The sequence below is a fragment of the Miscanthus floridulus genome, chromosome 12 (assembly GCF_019320115.1).
Source record: "Miscanthus floridulus cultivar M001 chromosome 12, ASM1932011v1, whole genome shotgun sequence".
NCBI classification, from domain to species: domain Eukaryota; kingdom Viridiplantae; phylum Streptophyta; class Magnoliopsida; order Poales; family Poaceae; genus Miscanthus; species Miscanthus floridulus.
In genome coordinates, this window is record NC_089591.1 from 47953380 (window position 1) to 47963279 (window position 9900).

Below are 9900 nucleotides of genomic sequence, written 5' to 3' on the forward strand. Positions count from 1 at the left end.
GATTAAAAGAGGTGATTTCAATCTAGCTTTGTGGCCCCTTGTCTCGATGACTTAGGGCCCCTTTGGCATGGCTTATGCGGCTTTAGGGCTTCATCTATTTTGCACAAATCAGAGGCACTGTAGCAGGAAGCCTGTTTGTAAGCCGGGTTAAATGAACTAGAAGCTGGGAAAAGCCAGTTTTTCTGGCTTCGCCGGCTTTGGCTTCACCGGTGAAACCGTTTTGGATGAGCCGTGCCAAATGGGACTATGGGGGTATTAACCCCTATACCCTTATGGCTAGGCTTGGGCCGGCCCGGACCACGGGGTCTAGCCCACTAGAAGACGACGCGTAGCCTGGCCAATCTGCTCGGAGTCCCACGCAAGGAATCAAGGCAGACTTGGAGATCAAGCAAGATCCTGGTCGGTTAGAATAGGAATCCTTATCTGGCCACCTATGGCAATTGTAACTGGTTAGGATTAGTTTCCAGATCTGTAACCCTGCTCCCCAGACTATATAAGGCAGGCAGGGGACCCCTCTCAAAACATCTCTCATTGACATACTATACAATCAGACGCAGGACGTAGGTATTACGCCTTCACGGCGGCCGAACCTAGATAAAACCTCATGTCAGTCTTGCGTCACCATCTTGTTTGTAGCTTGCGCATCTGTCTGCCGATAATCTACTATCTTGGGCATACCCCTTGGTAGACTACCGACCATATTTCATCGATAGTGGCGCGCCAGGTAGGGGGTGTGCGTACTGCTCTCTAGACAAACAAGATGGTCATCATCCCCGGTTCCATGGCTACGCCGAACGGCCTCACGTTCACCATCGGCTAGATCACCTGGACCACTGGCTTCGACAACTTCATCGCCATGACCATGGAGGAGGCACGGATCCAATCTGCATCAACCACTGCTTCACCAGCATCGGCTATGGCTCTGACCATGTTGGATCTGGCTTCGGCCACACCAGCATTGTTTTTAGCCATGCCGACAACCCGTCGTCCGCTTCCTCGCTATAAAGGGAGGCAGATCGACAACACCGACCTGCTCGACTCCATCGATCAGGTTGGCACCAAGCTTGCTGAAACCCTAGCTTCGGAAGATTCGATGCAAAATCAACCTACCAAGTAGGTAACCACTACCCACAACAGATCTACCCGACCAGCTCAGGCCAGTCGTCCTGCACGACTCGGTATGGATCTCATGGTCATGTCTACTCCTAAAGGGTGCTCCATTCATCGTCGACCAGCCCCCGCGACAGGTCTCTGGCTCTCTGAGTATGGCCTGTGAAACACTGCTTCCAACTACGCGCACAATATACAACGTTGCTTGGATCTATGTTCTATACATCAACCTCGGCCAAAGCCACGCAACTTCATCAACATGGTTCAGATCGAGGAGTATCAAGAAGGGTTGGTCCACACAGTTCAAGAGGGTAGTTCAAGCTCCCTATCCAGCATCGCATCTATTGGCTCCATCCACACTAAGCTCCAATGTCGTGACAATGAAGAAGTTGAATACGATCTGGATATCCTAGACTACCCCCCGGGGTTCCCACGATTCCCATCTTTCCCACCAAGGCGAGGAGACTTGATCAATGTCATCAGTAATGATGAGCCACCGGTAGTTGGCGAAACAGAACAAGAAATGCTAGCACGCGAAGCACGCAATATTGACCGGTTTAATTGCCGACAAGCCAAAGCCGAGGCAGAAGAGGAGGCACGACACATAAGGGTCCAGCCACGTGATCTTAACAATGCCTTTGATAGGGTAGGGGACAAGTAGGTCTTTAGGACTCCAAGCGCCAACGTAGCTATTGCTATAGCAACAATGCAATGACTACCTAATACCCCAGAAATCCAGGCAGTTCGTGATGATATACAAGCTTACCAGACGGCTGCTATGGCCTAGACCGCAGAGATTGCAAACCAAGCCTGAGCTCCGTCCGTCTCAGTCAAATCAAGCTGCAGCCGCCAGTACTCAAGTCGCTCACAGCCACCCAACCAACATGGCTCACACAACAACGACCCATTAGACAACTGTTAAGGTGGAAACGGTGGTCATGATGGTGCTCGGGACGACAACCGCTGCGACTACCAGGACGACAACCACCGCGACTACCGAGACGACAACCACCGAGACAACCGCAACAATCGCCGTGATAACCGCGGTCATAGGGTCAACCAGGGGGGCAATCGGGATCACCATGATGGCAATAACGATCTTCGCCATTACCTCAGAGAACGCGATCTACGCGATCGTATTAACCAAAGAGTCAACGATCGTGCATCCCACAAAAGCTATCGCTGTATGGAATATGATACCACCCATGGCCCTTCGGGTTTAAAGTAGTTTACCCCTCACCTTTGCCAAGTCATATGGCCCAAAAACTTCAAGCTCGAAAAACTCTAGAAGAACGATGGCAAGGAAAACCCTGAGTTATGGGTCATGCTCTATGAAATCGTGTGCAGATCAGCCATGGCTGACGAGCATGTCATGTCTAATTACTTCCCAGTCGTCGTCGGCCATGTAGGCCACTAATGGCTGGTCAGCTTGCCAGCAAACTACTTTGATTCTTGGCAAGAGCTCAAGCAAGCATTCATCGACAACTTTATTGCTACTTGCGAACAACCCGGCAACAAATATGATCTACAGCGGATTCGAGATCGCAAAGATGAGGCGCTACACGAGTACGTCCGACGCTTCTCGGAGATGCGCATTAATGTCCCGTCAATCTCCGAAAACAAGGCAATCGAAGCTTTCATCACTGGTCTCCGCTTCCATGATGCCCTAAGGGACAAGCTCCTTCACAAAAGACCTAAATCGGTGACAGTGCTCCTAGCCACTGCTAAAAAATATGCGGATGCCGACGATGTTAAAAAGATAATCATCGAAGAAGCAGCAAGGGTTCCATGCTCCGACTACCCCCACACCGCGACGACTACCGCAACAACCATGGTCGGAACGACAATTTTGACCGCCGCAACTAGCACAATGATTCTCATGACCACCGTGACCAACATAATCAGCGGCATAATCACAGTGACAATTACAGGGGCAAGCGTGCTCGGGAAGATGACGGCGAAGTCAACACCATTAAAAAAGGTGGCGGACGTTGCAACTATGAAGAAGACTATGCTAAAGCATTAAAGGGACCCTACCAGCTCCATCCCAAGTCAAACCATATCATGGAGAATTGCCGTATTCTCAAATCTATCTACACACGCCAATAGGCTCCGGATACATCCGACAAGCCTAATGACGCAGGGGAGCAGCATAATGAGGACAACAATAATGAAGACGCAGATCCCCATCACAAGTACGTCAAGCCAACCGACCGCGTCCACACCATCATTAGGGGCAGAGTGTCCATCGAGACCAAACAAGAACACAAGCTACTCGCCCGTGCTTGCTTGAATGTGGCCAATACCGACAACCTCATCGCCAACCCATGGCTCCCTCCTTGGTCTCACCATGAGATCTCCTTCAGTAGAAAGGACCAATGGGCTACAATACCTAAGCCAGGGCATTTTCCTCTAGTTCTCGATCCTTGTATCAACAAGGTTTAGTTCGATAGAGTGCTGATTAACGGCGGCAGTTCCATCGATATACTGTTCAAGAATAGTTTGCCAGCCTTGAAGATAACCTAGGCTGATCTCAAGCCATACGAGGCATAGTTCTAGGGCATTCTCCCTGGACAGAGCTCCACACCTCTCGGGCAGATCACGCTACCTGTGCAATTTGGTACCCTAGACCACTTCTGCACTGACTACGTCAACTTTGTGGTCGCCGACTTTGAAGGCACCTACCATGCTATCCTTGGCTGACCAGCGCTCACCAAGTTCATGGCCATACCTCACTATAGGTATCTGGTGCTCAAGATGCCTACCGAGAAGGGGGTTCTAACTCTCAGGGACAACGTATACGCAGCTTACACCTGCGAGGATGACAGCTTCAAAATAGCAGAGGCTTATGACCTCTCTATTGCATGGCTGAGACCACGCTCGATGCCAAGAAGACCCTAGCCGATCACCTAGAGATCCCAGAGCTCGAGGCCCCCCGCAAGAACATCAAGTCCAAAGAGCACAAAGCGATCTAGCTAGTCGATGGTGATCCCAGCAAAACGGCCCTTATCGGGGCCAACCTAGATCCTAAATAGGAAGACACGCTCATCAGGTTCTTGAGAAGCAACATGAGTGTGTTCGCATGGAAACCCGCTAACATGCCCAGTGTACCTCGAAACTTGATCGAGCACTCCTTAAATATCGATGGTAAGGCCAAACCCATCAAGCAGAAGCTATGATGGTTTGCTCACAACAAAAAGGAGGCTATTAGGGTAGAAGTTACATGGCTTTTGGCAGCCGGATTTATCAAAGAAGTATATCATCTAGAGTGGTTAGCCAACCCGGTTCTTGTACACAAAAAGAATAATGAATGGAGAATGTGCATTGACTACACTGATCTCAACAAATACTGCCCTAAAGACCCCTTCGGCTTACCTCGCATAGACAAGGTCATAGATTCAACTGCCGGTTGCGAGTTGCTTTCCTTTCTCAATTGCTACTCTGGTTATCATCAGATCGCTCTCAAAAAGGATGACCAGATCAAGACATCCTTCATCACGCCTTTCGACGCCTACTGCTACATGACCTTATCGTTCGGGCTCAAGAACGCTGGGGCTACCTACCAACGTGCCATACAGGCCTGCCTCAAAGATGAGAAAAAAGATGACCTCGTCGAGGCTTATGTTGACGATGTAGTTGTTAAAACCAAGGAAGCATACACCCTTGTTGACAACCTACAGCGTACCTTTGCGGCCCTTAACACATTCTAATGGAAATTAAACCCAAATAAGTGCATCTTTGGTGTTCCATCTAGTATACTGCTCGGCAACGTCGTCAGTCACGATGGCATATGCCCTAACCCAGAGAAAGTAAAAGTTATCTTGGACATGAAGCCACCCAAAAAGATGAAGGATGTTTAGAAGCTTACCGGATGCATGGCTGCCCTCAGTCATTTCATATCAAGATTAGGTGAAAAAGGACTACCATTTTTTAAACTGCTCAAAGCATCCGAGAAGTTTGAGTGGTCGGAGGAAGCAGACGCTGCCTTTACACAGCTGAAATAATTCCTTACATCACATCCGGTCCTCACTGCTCCCAGAGAAGATGAAACCCTCCTACTTTACATCACGGCAACTGATCAAGTGGTCTCCACTGCCATGGTGGTCAAGCGCGATGAGCCTAACCACGTCTACAAGGTACAATGACCAATTTATTTCATCAGTGAGGTGCTCAATGAATCCAAGACCAGGTACCCATAGATTCAGAAACTGATCTACGCCATACTAATCACATCCTAAAAGTTGAAACACTACTTCGACGGATATCGTGTGGTGGTCATGACTGAGTACCCTCTAGGAGACATTATTCGCAACAAGGATGCAAACGGGCGTATCGTCAAATGGGCAATGGAGCTATGCCCTTTCTCCTTGGAATTTGTAAGCCGTACTACAACCAAGTCTCATGCACTTGTCGATTTATTGTCGAGTGGACAGACTTAAGCACACCTGCCTCTCAGGGCCCATCGAGTATTGGAAGATGTACTTTGACAGATCTCTTAACATCGACGATGCAGGAGCAGGAGTCCTTTTCGTATGACCATCTAAGGAGCAGCTCCGATATGTCCTCAGGATTCATTTCCCGACGTCTAATAACACCGCTGAGTACGAAGCATGCCTACACGGTCTGCGCATTGCGGTCGAGCTCGGTGTCAAATGTCTCTATGTCTATGGAGACTCGGTTATGGTCATCAACCAACTCAACAAGGACTGGGATACAACCAGCGAAAAGATGGACGCATACTGTAGAGTGATCAGAAAGCTGGAAGGCAAGTTCTATGGCATCGAGTACACACATGTGGTCCAGGACAAAAATCAAGCAGTAGATGCGCTGTCAAAGTTAGGATCATCTTGAGCCAAAGTCCCACATGGCGTATTTGTTCAAGACCTGCTCACGCCCTCCATCAAAGAAGAAGATCCAGCAGTTGATAAGCCTCCAGACCAGCTATTGGTGGCTACGGTTTCTGGTGTCAAACACCATCAAACCATCACCGACCACTAAGGAGCCTGACTAGAGAGTACCTTTCATCAAGTACCTGACAGATGGTAGCAGTTATAGTGATCAGACAGAAAATGAATGCCTGATGCGTTGCAGTAAGCAGTATCTGCTCGTCGATGGTAAATTGTGGCGCAAGAATATGAAGGAGGAAATCTTGATGAAGTGTATAACCCAGGAGGATGGTGAACATCTCCTAGACAAAATCCACTCTAGCTCCTGTGGCAACCACGCGGCCTCGAGAACGCTGGTTGGCAAGGCTTTTCGAGCAGGGTTCTATTGGCCGTCAGCCGTAGCTGATGCAGAGAAGCTAGTTCACCATTGTGAAGGTTGTCAGTTCTTCGCCAAGAGAATCCACGTACCAGCACACGAGATTCAAACTATACCAGCCTCTTGGCCCTTCACATGCTGGGGACTAGATATGATCAGGCTTTTCAAACCAGCCCCTAGGAAATTTACATGCGTCTTTGTGCTGATCGACAAATTCTACAAGTGGATAGAGTACATGTGTAACAGAACCGACCAATTATACGAAATTAAGTAAGAAAATCATCCGCCAGAGCAGACTGATTTAGCAAACTTAAGCCCGTATAACCCGGTAGTCCTGTGAAATCACGAAGGATTTCAAACCAACTTCCATTCCAGCCAAGATCGTAATAAGTTTAGCGGTCACCATCACATATTACATAAAAGTTTGCAATCTCAGATACATCAGAGTTTCAACATAGTTATTACAAAACAAGTTCGAATAAAAGTAGCGGAAGTCATTTGTTCAAACCACACACACACTCACGCGGAGTTCAAATATAGTGCCAGCGAATGATCATCTCCAACAAAAGCATCAGACGAGACATAAGGAATGACCATGCCCATGGTCCTAAGCATCACCCATCGTAGGATAAAGGCAGTTGATACAGTAGCCGTAATACATCTGCCCATCTGCAACAAGTGGGAATAAAACCCTGAGTACGAGAAGGTACTCAGCTAGACTTACTCGACATAACCGAAAATAAGTGACACCAAGGATTATGAAGGGCTTTATAGTAGGGTAGCTGACTCATTTGCAAAAAGAAGCATTTTTAGCATTTCAAGACCCTTTTCAAAAGCATTATTGTCAAGTTAATGGTTATTAACCTGTCGACTAGATTTGCACCTATACTAGAGCAAACATGTGATTAAGCAGATAATGATAACCAATGATCATTAAACAACTTCCATACTGTCATATTCATTATAACTGTCCAAGTGTTCCATAAACATTTACTACGATGAAGTAACTCAAGTCAAGTGCTCACTTATCCAGGAGCGATGGCGATTCGAATCGATTCCTAACCAGCTGGTGATTTATTCCTTACACAAACCTCACTCACCCGCTAAAGTGAGATATTGATCACCGAGTCAACTATCCTAGGAATCTCGAGTTTGCCAGGAACCACATGTACCCGGGGGCCGACCGACTGCACTTTGGTCTTATCATCTCGCCCCGTGTCCTACCACACCTGCTCCGGCACAGTGCGTTGCGGGCAATCTACTCAGGCCTGAATAATCTCCCAGCTTCGCGGTCGGAAGGTACTTTATCCTGGCCAGCTAAATGTAAGGCATGCGTTCAACATGACTCGAGGCCCAACAACGGTCGGTCCTTAATCGACACAGACGGAAAGCACTACAGTCCAAAACTCTACAAGTCTCCGTCCGGTCTCAACTTCATTTAACACTTAGTTATACCATGACTTCATAGTCATCCAAGCAGATCCAGGTAACCACCTATAGCTCGCAGGTGACTAGGAAATCACCCGACTTCTACCGGTCTAAGCCAGCTAAGCATTGACTCGACTACGGATACCAGGGGTAACAAGGATATAGTATAACAAAGGTAGACAAGGTATAATGCAGCAACGGTTGCAAACAACTCCTGAACGTAATGCATCAATTAAAGTAAAGCATTGAATTAATAATTGCAAACCGGGAGAAAATGCTCCGGGGCTTGCCTCTCTCGAAGGAGCTCGGGCGGTGATCGGGGCACTCCGGAAGTTCCTCAACGTCCTCCTCGTCGGCTTCGGGCACTTCCTATGGCTGCACCTCGAAGCTGCTCCTCGGGCTCCTCGGGTATGACGACTGGGTTCTCGGTTTGTGATCCTGTATGATGCAATGTGCGTAAGTGCTTATGCAATCGGTGCATCGGATGAGATGAATACAAGGGATATGCTTGAATGCAAGGTAGTCAACATCATCCAAGAAAATATACTACAAGCACATGTCATCTACTGCATTCTCTTCTACTACTAATATGCTAAATCAACACATCTTATTAAATGCTTCAAAGATACACCAAAGCTTTACTAATTTCTTAAACACACATAAAGCAACCCTTAATTAAACCCTAATTAATAATAGGTTTGAATAGCAACCTCTATTTTTATTGCTTAGAAAAATCTTAGAAAATTACCATAGCACATTACTACCCTAAGTAGTCTACCATCAGATTTTCATGGTGTTTGAATGAGTGGATTAGTCTACACAAAAATAACAAGCCATGGCATGATTATGAACATAAAAATACTTTGTACTGTGAAAAGTGTCAAACAACAGAGTTAGTATTTTTCCTATGTTCTTCATAGCATACAATGACTGTACAAAAATTATCACATGCATGTTTTATACAAAGTTTGCTCTCTAGCTAAAATAACAAAAATCAGCCATTAAAGGTACTTGAACTACACCTCAAAATTTTCCCACAGCACATGCATGAAACATATTTTTCCTAGGAAGTACATTACATAAGAAGATTAACAAACTTGGAAATCATATTTTTCTGAAGCCTATAGATTTTTCTACACATTTTTCAAGTTATCAGCAATATCCATGATTAAATAAAGTTCTACAGAAAAGTATCTCAAAAATGACATGCAATAATTTTCCCAAGTAGATCTGATGATAAGGAACCTAGAAAAATTTATTTCAACAGTTTTGGAGTAAATTTGAGTATCCAAACATTTTCCAAACCATTTTTATTTTCAAATAATAAAGAAAATTTGAAACCGAATACTCCTATTGCTACTGGGCCAGCCCGCTGGAATCAGCTGGCCCACTGGCCACACTTGGCCTGCGCGGCTCGAGCGAAGGGAAGGGGGAGGCTGGCCCGGCAGGGCGTCGGCCCATGGCCTCTCGGCCTGGCTCGGCCGAGGCGAAGGCCACGCCAGCGCTGTGACGCCGCGGACGGCGCGGCTCGGCCAACGAGACCGGCGGCCATTGCCGGCCGTGACAGGGCGAGCTAGTGGGCGCATGCGGTTCGCGAGAAGCTGGCGAAGGCGGGAAGGTAGCTAGGCAGGGTGGAGAAGAGGAGGAAGGGGGCCTTCCACGGCGGCCGAGCATGGCGGCGCCATGGCTGACGGTGGCGAGGCGCGAGAAGGCGCTACCTGAGCTCGATAGTCAGCACAAGCGCGAGCACACATGCTGGAGAGCGAGGCGGAGCTACGGGCGCATGATTGCTGGCCGAGGTGGAGGAGAGGTGGCAAATTTGGCCGACGGGTGCGGTGGCGCGGCGACGGGGAGAGTGGGTGAGCTCGGCGCTTGCGGAGAGCAGAGACAGCGTGGGAGAGAGCAAGCGAGCGCACCGGCTTCAGCAGAAGTAGGTGGGCGCGTGGGTGCGGGCGCAGGCTAGCTGCGACGTGCAGCGGCATCGACGGCACATGGCCGCCACGTGGCGGGCGTGCTCTGCCACGGTCGGCGCGTGTGCGAGCGGCGAGCAGGGGAACAGCGCGGGGCTAGGCCGAGGCAAGACGCGCGTGGGATGGCATG